Raw genomic sequence first — 16,942 nt, forward strand, 5'->3', positions numbered from 1 at the left:
GGCCGTGCGTGAGGTGGAGAAGAACTTTGATAAGAACGCCAGCTTACATTGCTCCCACGTTTGTATAGAACCCCTCGGGAGGTTCTCTTCCCATTGGTGAACTTTATCACCGAGGCTAAATGGGAACAGACGTAGCTTGAAACTATCTTCTGACACGCCATTTATCTTAACCAGGTCGCAAACCCGATCAAATTGATTGAGATGCTCTAGAGGATCCTCTCCGGGTAGACCGTGAAACTTGGTGTTCTGCACCATGTTAAGCAGGGAGGCTTTAACTTCAAAGTTGTTGTTTTGCACAGGTGGTGCCTGAATCCCGGCTTTGTATTGGTGCGTGTTTGCTCGGTCGTTTTCTCCAACAAATACCGGAGGAAGTTGTCTCTGAGCTGGTGGTGGAGGCTAAGGAACATGATGGGCTTGTTGCTCATTTCTGTTGGCTTGATGTTGATTCTATTGAGCAAGGCGTTCATTTCTTTGAGCCTATTGTTGGTTAATGTAGGATTGTTGCTTGTTCCTCTCGGCCTGCGCTTGATTAGCCTGAGCCTGGTGCTCGGCATCTTGAGCCTGCTTCTCGATCCTTTGCTGTTCTGCCATTCCAAGCCTTTCAAAGTGCTTTTCTCTCTCGCGTGCTCGCCTTTCTATTCGGTTGATGTTGTTGTCGTAAGGGAGAGGCGGTTCTGTGCTGCGAGACCTGGTTTTTCATGCACCTGAAAGCAAAGCCAGAACTTGTAAAAGAGTTAGTAAAACAAAAGGAAAGTAAAATCTTGATCTCAAGAACAAATGAGAGACTAATGCTCCCACAAGTTGGCAACGGCGACAATTGATAACTAAGAGTTTCAAGGTTATCAATCCCCTGTCTTGTAGTACAAGGGGTTTATCAAACCAAACTTGTGTACGAGGCACTAGTCTATGTTACTTGTAACCTTAAGTCAAGATGATCAAGCAAGAGCAATCTACTTAACGAGCAAGTAAACATGAAACTGAAACAAGCAATGAATTTTAGACTAGATGAAGGTGCAAATGACAACAATTAAACAAGCAAATGATCGGATGATGACAATATATGATAAAGGCAGAAGCTTTAGACAGGATCAGAGACTCGGGTGCTTCCAAGCTAGACTAGCAAGTTAATGAATCAATATTATCAAGCAGTTTCATTTAACATGAACTCAAAATATGATAATCTTCTCATGAAAGTATTAAACATCTAAACTGATCCTCTTTCATACCAAAATCCCTCTTGAGAAGCATGAATCAGTCAGCTTTAAGATCCAGCTCAATAAGTCGTTTAAGAAGGTCAAACTATCACTCTCGCGATGAAAGACTCTTAAACCTCTAACCGATTGGTTCAGACATTTCTACGAACACTTTTGATGCGAGATATGTCTCAGATCTGAACCGCAAGTGATGTGCTTGGATCCAGCTTAGAGATATCGTCGGTTAAAGAATGAAACATGCAAGACTAGACCCCTAAACTCGCTAATCTGTCATGAAAACACCCTAATCTACCTATTTAAAGCCTCTTAAATGGACTATTCACTGATCATAACAAGCTCACTAAGTCCTTTGCAAGACGTGTAGCTAGTCATGATAAGGATTTTTATGCTGGTGAATAAAAGAAATAATACAAGAACAAGATTTTCACGTGAAAACGAGATATCGGATTAGATTAATCAAGTTTCACAAAAGCGGCAAGTTTCTTAAAGCTAAAACAGGCAGGAAAATGAGATAAGATCCAAGATGATTAGGTTTCTGGTCCTAAAATCTATTTATAGTGAAGGGTAAGTGTCGCGGGTCAGCCCGGAACAAACCGGGTACTGAACGCTCTTCTTGGGTCGTTGGGTGAGCACCATGGTGTGTGGGAGAGTGAATCCGAGGTCTTGATACGAAGGGGTGCACGTGAACAAAGATCAAGATGAAGATCTCATGAAGAACACGTCAAGAACATGCATGAACCCTAGTCTTCAATCCATCTTCACGTGCGTCCTCCCAGTCAACTTGTTCTTGAATCTGGGTTCGTGACAAGGGACCTCGGCATACAATGTCGAGGGGCTTGGTAGTCGAGGGGTTCAGGAAGACGGAGTCCGGCATGCAATGCCGAGGTCTTGATATCGAGGTTCATGTTCAACACTTAGTTATTTTCAGCTCCACTCCTCTTGCATGCATGCCTTGATCTTGATATAACGAGGAGTTAGTACGAGGTCTAGTCCAAAAGGCTTTCAGCGGATGAGCCTCGGCCTAAGCAATGTCGAGGTAACGATGCCGAGGTCCGTAGAAACACTTAGCGCATATCACAACTCTTTTTGGGTTTCTATCGACCAACTCGTCCTCCGGAAGTAATAACTTTCAGCACACGACTCCAAATGCTTTGAGACCAGTTCCATAGTCAAGATAACTCATTCAGCTCAAACTTTAGTGAAGAAACCATCGGAGCTTGGGAAGTGGAAGGCTCCCCGGATTGCTCATCTTTGCACCACATTGGAATGATCGGAAAAATCAGCTTTCAGATAGATATCCATTCCGGAGACGATATCTTTCAAACCAATGCTCCAAATTGAGCAACCCCAGGTGTTCCGGAAATAGCATTCACGGACCTCGAGTATTGATGAAGGCCCTGTAAGCTGATTCGAGCTGGAAAGGTATCGTCCCACGTAACCTTTGAAACTCATCGGATCGGCTTTTGGATGCATGCGAGACAGGCTTGTCTTCCGGAGGCGATATCTCCCTACTCAATGGTCCGAATTACGAGATTCCAACTGTTCTGGGATCTTGGCTTAATTATCTTCAGCTTTGATGCAGACCCTATCAACTTATTCGGACTGGAAGATTCCCCGGATTTGAGATCTTTGTGGCGCGCGGGTGAAAATGGATTTTAGCCGATAAATGCTTCCCGCGGTAAGGAAAATGTCCGAGAAACATGTACCGCGCTAAGATTTTTAGCCGATAAAAACTTCTCGCCTCGGCATAAAATTTCATCCGATGGAATTTTCACCCGATGGAATTTTCACCCGGTAATGATTTTCAGCCGGTAAAAACCTTCCGATAACGATTTTGGCCGACGTTCTGATCCAGCCGGTACGAGTTTTTGAATTCCTCGAAGCAGTTTCACCATTTTTGACCCTTTTCTTCACCGTTTCCATTTCTGATCCTCCTCTTGAGCTCCAAATGTCTTCCCAAGCACCTGATAAAGACTTCAAACCATGCAAAACTCTTTGGGACCTAATGAAAATCCTAAAGCCTATTTTGATGCCTAAAGACCTAATATGAATGAGAAAACATATGATTTGGACTCTAAAATGCAGCCTAAATGATGCAAAATATAGACATATCAAATGGTTCCCATTTGAAGATATGAAAGCCCCCATGAAGTCTATACCCCAACAATCACAGATCTCCACCTCCAAGATTGGATTCTGAGGCATATCATTCCTCTTGGAGATATTACAAGCTCTTTGCCAAACATCACACCTGATAGAAACTTCTTGTGCATCTTTGAACATGTTGGACCACCAAAATCCTGATTGTAAGACCTTTGCCACAGTTTTGAAAGCAGCATTATGACCTCCAAAGGCAGATCCATGGCACTCCAACAAGATCCCTGGAAACTCTTTCTCAGCTACACACAATTTTTTACAAATAATCCTTGTTAAGCACATATAAGTATGGCTCATCCCAAAAGAACCTCTTGATATCCTTGAAAAACTTCTTTCTCTGGTAGTTGCTCATTTATGGAGGCTCCACTCCACAAGAGAGATAGTTCAGAATGTCTGCAAACCAAGGCAAACCTTTTTCTTTGATGGATTTGATTTCTTCCAGCTCATTCAAAGCCTTCACTGCCATGAGCTGCTCTTCAGGGAGAGAATCATTAAAAGGGACATCAGCTTCCACTCTTAGTCTAGACAAGTGATCAACTAATCCATTTTCAATGCCTTTCTTGTCTTTGATTTCCATATCAAATTCCTGGAGAAGCAATACCCATCTCAAAAGCCGTGGCTTGGCATCTTTTTTTGTCATAAGATATCCCAAAGCTGCATGATCTGTGTAGACCACCACTTTAGACCCCACCATGAACTTGTCAAAAGCATAGACATTAGCCAGCATTTCTTTCTCTGCGGTGGCATATTTCTCCTGACTTGTGTCCAAGGTCCTACTTGCATAGTAGATGACATGAAGCTTCTTATCCTTCGTTTGTCCCAGCACAGCACCAACTGCAAACTCTGATGCATCAGTCATGATCTCAAAGGGAAAGCTCCAATCTGGTGCTTGAACAATGGGAGCACTTATCAGAGCTTGCTAGATCTTCTCAAAAGCTTCAATGCACTCTTGATCAAAGAGGAACTCCACATCTTTACATAGAAGCCTGTCAAGGGTCTTGCTATCTTTGTGAAGTCCTTAATGAACCTTCTGTAGAACCCATCATGTCCCAAAAAGCTTATGACTCCTTTCACTGAATTTGGAGCCCCCAAATTAACCATGACATCCACCCTGCCTTGTCAACCTCTATCTCAGCTTCAGATACATTGTGCCCCAATAAAATGCCTTCTTGCACCATGAAATTACAACTCTCCCAATTCAGCTCCAAGCTTGTCTCCTCACATCTCCTTAGCACCTGAGACCGAGTAGATAAATAAAAGAGAAAAAGGGTCCATAGACGCTAAAATCATCCATAAACACCTTAACTTTCTCTTCTATCAGGTCATAGAAAATCGGCATCATACACATTTTAAAGGTGGCAGGTGCATTACACAGACCAAAGGGCATTCTTTTGTAAGCATATATGCCATAAGGGCAAGTGAATGTTGTTTTCTCTTGGTCTCTAGGGTTTATTGGAATTTGGAAAAACCCTGAGTATTCATATAGAAAACAGTAATAAGGATGATTGGCAAGTCTCTCAAGCTTTTGATCAATGAAAGGAAGTGGAAAATGGTCTTCTCATGATGCAACATTCAACTTCCTATAATCAATGCACATTCTATTCCCTGTTACAGTCCTAGTGGGTATGAGCTCATCCTTTTCATTCTTTACCACTATCATACCACCTTTTTAGGCACCACATGTACAGGGGAAACCCAGCTTGAGTCATAGATAGGATATATTGTTCCTGCATCTAGGATATATTGACCACCTCCTTAAGGTTTAGGTTTAACCTTCTTTAATGTTCAATGGAGGACATAGACTATTCTTCAAGATCGATTATGTGGGTACACAAGCGAGGAGAGGTCCCTCTAATGTCATCTAGGGAATATACCCTATGGCTTTTCTATACTTCCTAAGCTCATGCAACATGGCTTTATCTTCATGCTCTAACAATCTATCATTGATGATGACAGATATGATGCATTGAGTCCAAGAAAACCATACCTGAGCCCCTTTAGGAATGGCTTTAGCTCAACAGATGGAGCTTTGTGTTCGTCCCAATCTCCCATGAAACTCTCTTGATCAGCTTGAGCTTCATTGCTGTTGGTGTCCTTAGCTGGTCTAGCCTCTTTCTCAGCACTTAAACCCACAGCCATGCACTCTGAACCACTTGGCCGCTTGTCTCCAGCTCCAAAGGCTTATTTTCTGATCATGATGGCTTGTGAGAATCAAGAAGTTTCATGTACCCAAGTGTGTCATCCTCCAAGTACCCATACTCACCGTGCTCTTTAGTCAAGGCAATTTGAAGATGATCTTCAGTGTTCAACTCCTCAAGAAGCTCATCAGCAAGCTCCTCCATAGATTGTATATAGAATACCTGGCCCTAAATGGTAGGTTTCTTCATAGCTTGACATCAAACTTGAGGACCTCTGATCCTAGATGGAGATCTATCTTTCCTCCTTTCACATCAATTATGGCTCCTACTGTAGCAAGGAATGGTCTCCCCAAATTAAGAGGATCTACAGGCTCTTCATCCATCTCCAAGACAATGAAGTCAGTGGGGAGTTCAAAATCTCCAATTTTAACAGGTAGGTCTTCAAGTAGTCCAATGGGGAGCTTAAATGATCTATCAGCAAGCACTAAAGATATCCTTGCTAGCTTGTAGACTGTGAACCCCAACTTCTTTGCAATTGAAAAAGGCATTAAACTCACTAATGCTCCAATATCACATAGGCAGCTGGGAAACTTAATAGGACCAATAATGCAGGGCAATGTAAAACTCCCTGGATCAGATAACTTCCTAGGGATTGTACTTCTTTGAATAATTGCACTACACTCATGGCTGAAGACTACCATTCCTTGTAGTTCTCTTGACTTGTTCAAAATAGCATCTTTTAAGAACTTTCCAAGTTGGGGAACCATAAGAAAGGCTTCTATGATAAGCATGGTGAACTGAGTCCTCAGCAATACTAGAAAATATCTATTTCTTTGTGTCGTCTGGGAACATTGTTGGATGAGCAAGGAACGGAGTTGTGCGAGCCGAGTTCCTGTTGTGTTAAGCATGAGACTGTCCGAGGAACGGAGTGGTCTCTCCGAATGTTGAGCAAGTGCAGCTCTTCCCCTTCGTTCCTTTGCTGACCAACCAGCAAATACTAATACTCCGCAGGCTCACCAAACAATTGTTGTTTAATGGGAATTGTTGTTCATGAGCAAGCCAGGCGTTCCTCTCCTATTAGTCGAGTAATTGGCGTTCCTCGGGCGTAGTCGTAGACGGGTTCCTCCGAGTGATCGGCTGAAGAGTTCCCCGCAAGCCCAGCTAATGGAACACTGTCCCTGCTGCTTTCAGTTGGCTTCGCTCCTCTCCCTCTGTCCGGAATAGGTTGCGGGTGGGGGAATGAATCTCTTAGGTTCTGATTCCCTGTAGAGAGCGTAGGCTAAGCGGGATGGTACAGTCGAAGATGGGCCGATTGGCCTAGTTATCGGCTAAGGGATTGCAGCTGCTGTCATAAATCTATCTCTTTTCCTTACCTGGGAATGCCTAGCCATGGATGTGAAGTAAGTAGGTTGATAGCCGCCTTGCTCCTTTGTATACATGTCGAAGGGGTAGCTGTGGAGCACTCCGGTATTGCTGCTGCTGTGATGAATGAGTCTCTCTCTTGCTTACCTGGGAATAAGTAGCATGAGCAAGTCAGTTAAGTGAGCGAAGCGGAGGAGAACCTCTGTTGCTTCACGGGCTGCTTGCTGTTCTTTCTCATGTGTAGGGAACTCGTTCTCCCGTGTTGAGCGTAGCGTGTACTGAGGGAAGGACGAGTTCCCGGCTAGTTTGCCTGTCTTTGTCCGGGCATTCCTCGCATTACTAAAGAGTATTCCTTCTCTTTGTTCGGAATGTGCATGAGGTAGCAGCTAGTATGGGTAGCTCCCCTTGCTGTGATTCTATGGGAATGTTGTTTGTTCGCTTACCCCTAGTTGGATTTGAACAAAGAACCTCTCACTTGGCATGTAAGGTCAGCTCTGAAGGCTTTTCTTGTTTTGCTGTTTCCCTTCGTGTCTATCTATTCTTCCCCTGGGACTGTTGCATGAATAAGTCAGGTAGTTGCTTGTAGCTGTATTGCTGTGCCTGCATGACGAAGTATGGGACCAGTGCTGTCTCTTAATCTCTTCCGAGTTGGATTAGGTATACTGCTACCCTTCCCTGTAATTCCGTGTAAGGAAGGTTAGTAAGCAGCCTTATTTGTACCTTAGCAGGCTTCGCTCCTCTAGTTGTGAGAAAAGGTATTGCATTGCCCTTCTCAATCCGACAGAGAGCTCATCCCCGTCTCACTCACCTGGAACCCACCCTAGGCCCGGCTGGCAAGCAACACTTGAGACTTTCTGTGCAAGGCGTTCCTCGTAAGAAAGATCCTATAGTTGGCAAAGGCTAACTTGTTTCGAACTTATTAGAATCCAATCCTATAGTAGGCTAACCTGTTTCGAACGGATCCAATCCAGCCCTGTAGGCTAAGGCTAACCTGTTTTGAACGAGGAACGCCTAGTTACTCTAGTATTCAAACTAACATTAGTATGTCTTATTGACAAACTTTCCATCATTGTTGATGATCTTTTCAAACAAGCACAAGCTTATCGGCAAATGTCTCTTCTATTACGAAGACCGCCTGGTCCGTGTGAGATGTTTTTTATTTACATTCCCGTCTTTTAGAACGCTAAATGAAGCTCTCAATTAGGTGAAGGTAGCTCAGGAGCAGCCTTACCAATCGTCGAGACCCAGTCAGGGAGATGTTTCAGCTTCCTACTAATGTAATTTCCATTACAGACGGACAAATATTCTTATCCGCCGATCTATTTAATGCTGGAATCAGACCCGCTATTAATGTAGGGATCGAGTGCTCCTGTGGCGAATCAAAATGGATCTTTTTGGTTGCGCCTGCGTGGCCTGCAATGATAGATCCGGATTTACGTGGATAGTTATGATAGCAGTTCGAGGTAAAGGTTCAGCTTAGAGGGAATGGGATCAATGGGGGCACCTTCCAGCTCAGCTTTGTCATCTAGCTCGGGCAGTTCCAAAAGAAAAAGAGGGTAAGACGACGAGAAGACTCCCAGCCAGAAGGTCTCCAAACAAATATCGCCCTAGAAGGCGTAGGCATGGAGCGAATAGAATAACCTCTTATGTAACTTCTATCACTAATCCCAGGGGGGGCAAGAAGACGAGCCTTCTCTCCTTCATCTAGACAATCTTCCCATGATCCAATTTCATCAGCCCAAGTCACTGAGGATTTGCCTTCGCGGAAATACTAGACTTCAAGGCTGCAGGAGAGCACTTCTACCAATTACCTATAAAGGCGGCCAAGCTCACTTCGCACCAAACCAACAATCTGCACGCTTAGCCGCATTGTTCATCTTGCCTTAACCCTACCCGAAGGAAGGCTATGAATTGAGCTAACGCCCTCTGTAACAGCTTAAATGATATAGAAGGGGGTTGATCCTCGATTCGATTCTCGTGTTGCGAGTGTCGTGTCTCGCGTTTCGAATTCATTTCGATTGGGAAAGTGAGCCGATCCAGACCTAATTGATCTGGTTTCTGAGAGCACTGACAAGGCTAAACTCGCCGGTTGAAGAGAGCACTGAATCATTCGAAAGGGGAAGCCTCGACTGGAATCCCTGCGGCAGCGGAGGAATACCTACAGATTGCTCGCCTTAACCTTAAGATTGCTAGAAAATATCTAATGCAGGAGAATAACTAACAATTTATGTGGAATACTATTTCATTTCGGGGGTATATTGCTGAGGTTGCTGAGCATATTGCTGAGGTTGCTGAACAAATTGCTGTTTGCTCTAAAAGTTCCCTTGAAACTGATTCTTGGGAACATAGCTTTGCTGAGCTATTTGAGAGGGATAGACCTGATCTCCTGGATTAGCTACATTTGGATTTCTGTATAACAATTTTGGGTTTATAGTTGTTATACCTCTGAAACTTGTTTTGATTTCCAATGTAATGAAGCTCTTCTTGTGTTAATCCCTACTCTTTCACATTCTCAAACAAGTAGCTTGGTCATCAAATTCTCCAAAAAATGCATTGGCCTTTGAGTAGCCACTAGTACCTTATCCAACTTGCTCTGCAGCTCCTTGATGTCTTTTCTCATCCTTTGTTTCTCACTAGAGCCATCTCCTCTATTAGGTATTTCATAGTCCTCTCCATAGGTGTCATTACTCATAGCCAAGTTCTCCACCAGCTCCATAGCTGCATTGATTTCTTTGGCAAGGAAGTTTCCATTTGAAGCTGTATCCAACTGACTCCTGACCTTGGGGAGAGCACCTCTGTATAGAATGCTAAGTAGAGAAGCCTCAGAAAAACCATGATGAGGGCACTCGTTTGTATATCTTCTAATTTTTTTCCATTCTTCCCTAAAGGTGTCATTGTTGTGTTGAGTAAAGCTTGATATTAGATTCCTCAACTTGGCTGTTCATGATGTGGAGAAAAATTTAGAGAGGAAAGAAATCTGACATTGCTCCCATGTTGGAATAGATCCTCTAGGCAAATTCTTTTCCCATTGATGAGCTTTGTCTCCCAAGCTGAAAGGGAACAGTCTTAACTAGAATCTATCCTCTGAGACCCCATTAATCTTTGTCAGATCACAGACTCGGTCAAATTGACCAAGGTGATCAAGTGGATCCTCCATAGGCAGTCCATGAGATTTTGAATTCTGCACCATATTGAGAAGTGATGCTTTTACTTCAAAATTGTTGTTTTGGACTGGTTGAGCATGGATTCCTGCTCTGTATTGATGTGCATTACCCCTATCATTCTCTCCAACAAAGACAGGATTTGGCTCTTTGACGCCTGGGAGGTTGTGGATGGGGCTGTTGATTGACCTGATGCCCTTGCTTGTTCTGGATTCCCTGAGCTTGTCCCTAATGGACCTGTTGCTGTGGAAAGCAAACTCCAATCCCATGATCTCCAATACAACCTCCTTGACCCTGAACATCTGCTTGAGCCTGATGCTCATCTCTGACTTGCCGCTGATCCATACCCAATCTCTCAAGATGTGCTGCTCTTTCCCTTGCTCTCCTAGCAGCTCTCTCTACCAGGTGGATATTGTCAAAGAATGGTTCAGCTGGCTCACAACTTCTACTTCTGGTCCTTGAGATATTGGAAATAAACCTGAAACTTCACCACTTGTAGGTATAATCAATAAAACAAAACATAAACACTTAATCTCAAGAACAGACCAGAGACTAATGCTAAATCCACACTTTGGCAATGGCGCCAATTGATAAAAAAGTGTTTTTAGGCTCTTAGGGTATCAATCCCTTTATCTGTTGTAGCATAAAGAATGTCAATCCAACAATGTCGTTTAGTTCACTAGTCTATAAGGTTGTATCTTAATCCAAGCAATTCAAACAGGGTTTGTTGTGTAACAAGTACCAAATGAAAGCTAAACAAGGGTAAAACAAGATTAAGCAAGTGATTGAAGGCAAGTAAATAGCAAGATGATGATGATATGAATGTGAATGAAATATAGGGTTGTAAACATGATAGTTAGCTAGAGTGCATCAGTGTCTAATCAAAGAGCTAATGACAATGATGATGAATGATTTCAGCAGCTTAGGATTCAATTCAAGTTTCAATCTTTCCCAAGCATCAAAACACAATTTCATACATTACTCATACCTAATCATGATTAGAGGCACAGTGAAAGAAATACATTAAAAACCAATCCTAATATACCATCTATGCTCAAAGCAACATTTTCATGTGAATCAAACAATAGACTCTTGATTAAGGTGGTTCAGGCATTTCATCAAACACCTTTTGGGTGGATTAAATGCGTAAAATCTGGGTTAGAGAAATCATCTAAAACCCAGCATTAAGATTAGCTAAACAAGACAAAAATGCATAGATCTAGCCCTAAGCAACCTTGATCAAACACCAAAGCACTCTAACCTACATATTTAGAACCCTAATGAGGTGACTACTCACTAATCATGATTAACTTTCTGATTTCTTTGCAAGATGGGTAGTTAAGCATAATTAGTTGATGAGAATAGATAGATGATGGATAGATAATGATGAGAAGATGATTCAAAATAAAATGTGAGATATTTCTCGCAAAAAGAGTCTTTACACAAAAGAGGCAAAAAGTTCTAAGAGAATGAAAGATAGTTTCTTAGAAAAACCCTAAAAACTATATATAATCTCTAAGTTCAGACCGGGTCAGCCCAGTACAAACTGGGTACTGACCCGGTTCAGTTGGGTCGTGTGGCTAGTGTGTGAGATAGTCAAGTCTCTAACTCACCCGCACAGACATTCCACACCCCCAAGCGCCTATGTGTGCTGGTCAGCTTCACTTCTCTCCTGAGCTGCACTCCTATGTTGCACACTCCAAGCAGGTTTTTGTGCGGCTCAGTTTAGCTCTTTCCTACTCGCATGACCATGTCGTAGCCTCAAGAGAGTGTATGTGCGAGATGGTCTATGTCATTTCCCATTTGAACTCCCAAGTCGCACTCCCAATCGCTTGTGTGTGCTAGATGGTTCAGCATCTTCTTCACTCGCACTACCAAGTCGTAGGGCCTTCTGGACTTAGCATAATTTGAGTTTTCGGAGTCTTTACCCTGCTCCGACTCTCCTTGCCTGCATCACTCAAGTCGCAGCTTGTTCCCAGAATTTAAACCTGCACTGCTACGAGTTGACGAAATCGCAAAGCCATGTCGCAGCTTTTCTCATTTTCTCGAACCAACCTTTACTTGAGCTGGCATAACTCGTGGGACAAAAATTCAAATGACTCGGGAGAAACTCCAGATGAAACTTTGATGACGGGCTTGGGATCATCCAGGGTGAGAAAAGCCTTCCAGTAAAAGGATCTTTGCACCGGCTCAGAAGGTTCTAGTTTCTTGCTGCAAGACATGTCTGTCCTCCGTCTGCGACATCTTCGAGCTCAGTGATCCAAATGACTTGATTCTAATCGTTCTGGAACGATGACTCATTTCTATCAAATCTTGATGAAGGCCTTGTAAAATTAATCGGAAGGTAAGGGCTTCTTCATTAGTGATCTTTGAGGCACATCGGATCGGTCGGAATGGATGCGAGACAGATTTGTCTTCTGTTGGCCATATCTTTCAGATTACTGCTCAAAATATATTGATTCCAACTGTTCTGAAACCTTGACTCAATCCTCCTCAACTTTTCTGACAATACCAAAGACTGAATCGGAAGGTAAGATTTCCTGGAAAAGCGATCTTTGGTGCGTATCAGGACCTGGTGATTTTGTCGAGGTTTCATGTAAGTATTGCCCGATAAGTGATATGTTCATAATTTGCATCATTTAGGTTGCATATTTCATTCCAAATCATTTTCTATTTCATGCATTTTAGGTCCTTAGGGTTTGTTTTAGAACTTAGGAGTTGCATTAGGTCCCAATGAGTCTTTGCATGTTTTGAGTGTTTACCAGGTGTATTTGGAGCCATTTGGAGCTGAAAAGATGAATCCAGGAAGAGAAATCGTGATCAAAGCTTGAAAGGAGGTTCTCGGACATTCTCGCGTACCAGGAAGGTTTTTCTCGGCCATTCTCACGTACTGCTGGTGGATTTTATCGGCCAAAACGCGTAACGGCTAAGAATTTCTCGGCCAAAATCTCCGGGCGCAGACACGTTTCCAAAATCACTTGTCCGGGGAACCTTCCGGTCCGACTCATCTGTCGGGTGATTCATCACAGTTGGAGAGGATTGGATCACGGTTCCAGAGCAAGTGGAATCATGCAATTCGGACACTTGAGCAGAGAGTTAAGCTCGTCGGAAGGAACTCCTGTCTCGCAGCCATTTTGGACCGACCCGATGAGCTCCGAAGAATGCGAAGGACGGTGCACTTCCAGGCCGATTCAGTTTACGGAGCCTTCATGCGAATCATAGATATTTGAGTCCTCTTTCCAGAACGTCCAAGATCATTCAATTCAGAGCTATGAGCAAGAAGATAACGTTTCCGGAATGGACACATGTCTAGACGCCTCTCTCTGATCGTGTAGATGCACTGCGAAGATTAGCCCTCCAGGAAACCTTCCACTTCCCAAGCACCGAAACTTCCTTCACCAACGTTGAAGATATATGAGTCTTATGTCCTCTGCAACCAGAATCACACAATTCGGACCCATATCCTGGAAGTTAAGCCTTCCGGATTTCGAAAGGGTCCAAGCTGCTCTGAATGCTGCGAGATAGTCTTGCGACCTGGTTAACTCGCAGGCCTGAAGATGAATGCCTGGAAGTTGATGCTGCGAGTTGAGAAGTGCGGGTAAACTATCACTAGATGAGGTCTGAGGCTCCCGAGCAAGAAAAACGCTAAGTCCACAATTGTGCGACTTAGGCATGCGAGTTGGCCGCGCCTGGAACTAAGCCGCACGATTACTCGCAATCTACTCCGACTTGAGCCTGCGACCTAATGGAGATCAACCCGAACACATGTACATTCCCCAGAAACCGCCTTGGTCCTGCGAGTTGAAGATGAAGAAGATTAAGCCGCACAAAGACTCGCAAAACACTTCTACTTGGGCGTGCGGCTAAGACAATGCAATTTAAGTCTCACAAGACAAGTTCTTCATCAACTGCGACTTGGGCATGCGACCTGGGAGATACTGGACCAACCCGCAGGATTTCCACTTTATCCATTAAAGCCGGGTCAGGACTCGTTTTGTTCTGGGCTGACCCGGTTCGTTTTTAGAGAGATATAAATAGTTTTTAGGGTTTTTTCCTAGAGAACTAAGCTTTATTCTCTTTGTCTCTTGCGTCTTTTGTGAAAAAGACTCCACTAAGAAGAGAAATATCGATATTTGAGTGTTTTATCAAGAGAGTTTTAAGAGATCTTTGTGTTTAAAGCTGCAAATCTATCATTATCCATCTTCCCCATCTCTATTTCTCATCATTAATCATGCCAATCTTCTCAACTTGCAAAGGTTTAAGAGAGATTAGTATGATTAGTGAGTAGTCACCTTAATGAGGATCTAGATATGTAGGTTAGGGTGCTAAAGTGTTAGATTAGGAGTGCTTAGGGCTAGATTCATTGATTCATCTCTCTAAACAGCTGTTCTCTATGCTAGATCCTTGCACATCACTTGAGGTCTAGATTCTGGAAATTTCATGCACCAAAAGTGTTTGATGAAATTCCTGAAAGAGCTGTATTAGAGGTTTAAGCATTTGCTGCATGATGATGTATTGTTATTTGCTTGATCACATGATCATTAGAACTGTCTATTAATGCATATTGATTCATATTTCACAAATGATGATTTGGTTTGAAAATGGATTAGTATAGGGGTTAATACCTTCATGAGAGGATTAACCTAGATTAGAGTTCTTAATCATTTGAATCATGTCTCATCATTGTCATTAGCATTTCTAGTTTAGCACCAAAGCACCCTAACCAACTATCATGTCTAGAATCTCATGCCTCCATCATATCATAATAATATCACTTGTCATTGTTTAGTTCTTCTTTAGTCTTTAATCCTGTTTTTTTAAATTTGTAGTTGTCATTAGTTAATCAAAACCACACTTGTTTGCTTGAATTAAGAACCTGATCACATAGTTTAATGTCTAACACCACATATGGATTGATAAACCCCTTGTACTACAAGACAGGGGATTGATAACCTCTACAAAGAGCCTTGAAAACTCTTCGTTATCAATTGGCGCCGTTGCCAAATTGTAGTTTGTTTAGCATTAAGCTTTGATCTGTTCTTGAGATCAAGTGCTTATTTTCTTGTTTTTACTGATTACTTTCAAGTTCTGTTTGTGATTTCAGGTGCATGAACACCAGGTCTAGATCAAGAAGCTGTGGTCCACCTTTCCCTCTCAACGACAACATCAATCTTTTGGTACCAAGGAGGAGAAGGGACAGACGTGGAAGACAGATTGATCAGGCTGATATGGAAGAACAAAGAGAGCACGTGGTGGATATAGAACAACCGGTTCAGGAGCAACAAGCTCAGGGTAATGGAGCTGGTAATGGAGTTGGTCAAGGGTTAAATCAGGGTAATGTTCATCAGGAACAGGTGCATCACCAACAAGCTTATGTCCACCAGGGACAAGCTCCAGCTCATCAACAGAGGCATCAGGCCAATGCACAGCAAAGACAACATGTGCACCACCAACATCAACCCTTCCAACACCAGCAAAGGAGATATGAGCAACCACATGTCTATGTTGGAGAGAATAACAGGGCAAATGCTCATCAGTATGGAGCTGGAATTCAGGCACCACCTGTGCAAAACAACAACTTTGAAGTGAAGGCATCCTTGTTGAATATGGTCCAGAACTCAAAGTTCCATGGATTAGCAATGGAAGACCCCTTGGAACACTTGGATCAATTTGATAAAGTATGTGACCTGACCAAGATTAATGCAGTTTCAGAAGACAGCTTCAAGCTAAGACTATTCCCATTCAGTCTTGGTGACAAAGCTCACCAATGGGAGAAGAATCTTCCAAGAGGCTCCATTCAAACTTGGGAGCAATGCAAGCAAGCTTTCCTATAAAAGTTCTTCTCCATCTCAAGAACTGCAAAACTGAGGAACCAAATCTCTAGCTTCACTCAGCACAACAATGAGAGTTTTGGTGAAGCATATGAAAGATTCAGGAGCTACACAAACCAATGCCCACACCATGGGTTTAGTGAGGCTTCTCTTCTCAGCACACTTTATAAAGGAGCTCTTCCCAAGATTAGAAACCAGCTGGATACTGCTTCCAATGGGAACTTTCTGGGTAAGGAGATACATGCTGTTTTAGAGCTAGTCGAGAACTTAGCAATGAGCAATGACACTTATGGTGAAGACTATGACAGATCAAATAGATCTGAAGGTTCAAGCTCAGAACAGAGGCTCAGCAGAGAAGTAAAGGAGTTCAGGAGTGAATTGGACAAGTTCCTCCTTGGTACCAAAAGGTTGATGTTGTCGTTTAGAGGAAAAGGAGGACCACAGCTTCTTGATCTAGACCTGGTGTTCATACACCTGAAATCACAAACAGAACTTGAAAGGAATCAGTAAAAACAAGAAAGTAAGCACTTGATCTCAAGAACAGATCAGAGCTTAATGCTAATCAAACCACAATTTGGCAACGGCGCTAACTGATAGATAAGACTTTTAGGGTCTCAGGGCTATCAATCCCCTTGTCAATGTAGCACAAAGAGGTTTATCAATCCAGATGTGGTGTTAGACACTAAGCTATATGATCAAGTTCTTAATTCAAGCAAACAAGAGTGGGTTTTGATTAATCTAGAGACAAATATAAACATAAACAGGATTAAAGACTAATGACAATGACAAATGGTGTGAATAAGATATGATGGAGGCATGAGATTCTAGACATGATAGATGGTTAGGGTGCTTTGGTGTTAAACTAGGAATGCAAATGACAATGATGAGACATGATTCAAGTGATTAAGAACTCTAATCTATGTTAATCCTCTCATGAAGGTATTAACCCCTATACTAATCCATTTTCAAACCAAATTCCCATTTGTGAAATATGAATCAATATGCATTAATAAACAGTTCTCAATGATCATTCAAGCATTTAACAAATCATTCCCATGATGAAAAATTACTTAAACCTC

At 42.7% G+C, this 16,942-nt stretch overlaps 2 non-coding genes across 2 annotated transcripts; one reads left to right on the forward strand and one right to left on the reverse strand.

The window, feature by feature from the left end:
* The first annotated feature begins 9,699 nt into the window (after positions 1-9,699).
* On the forward strand, positions 9,700-9,806 carry LOC112083737. Its single transcript, XR_002897869.1, has one exon. It is a non-coding gene; the product is annotated as a small nucleolar RNA R71 (small nucleolar RNA).
* A 6,087-nt stretch (positions 9,807-15,893) lies between these two features.
* Positions 15,894-16,000, reverse strand: LOC112083618. Its single transcript, XR_002897754.1, has one exon. It is a non-coding gene; the product is annotated as a small nucleolar RNA R71 (small nucleolar RNA).
* Positions 16,001-16,942: the final 942 nt, after the last annotated feature.

This window comes from Eutrema salsugineum, unplaced genomic scaffold (genome assembly GCF_000478725.1).
Source record: "Eutrema salsugineum unplaced genomic scaffold, Eutsalg1_0 scaffold_6, whole genome shotgun sequence".
In the NCBI taxonomy this organism is placed as follows: domain Eukaryota; kingdom Viridiplantae; phylum Streptophyta; class Magnoliopsida; order Brassicales; family Brassicaceae; genus Eutrema; species Eutrema salsugineum.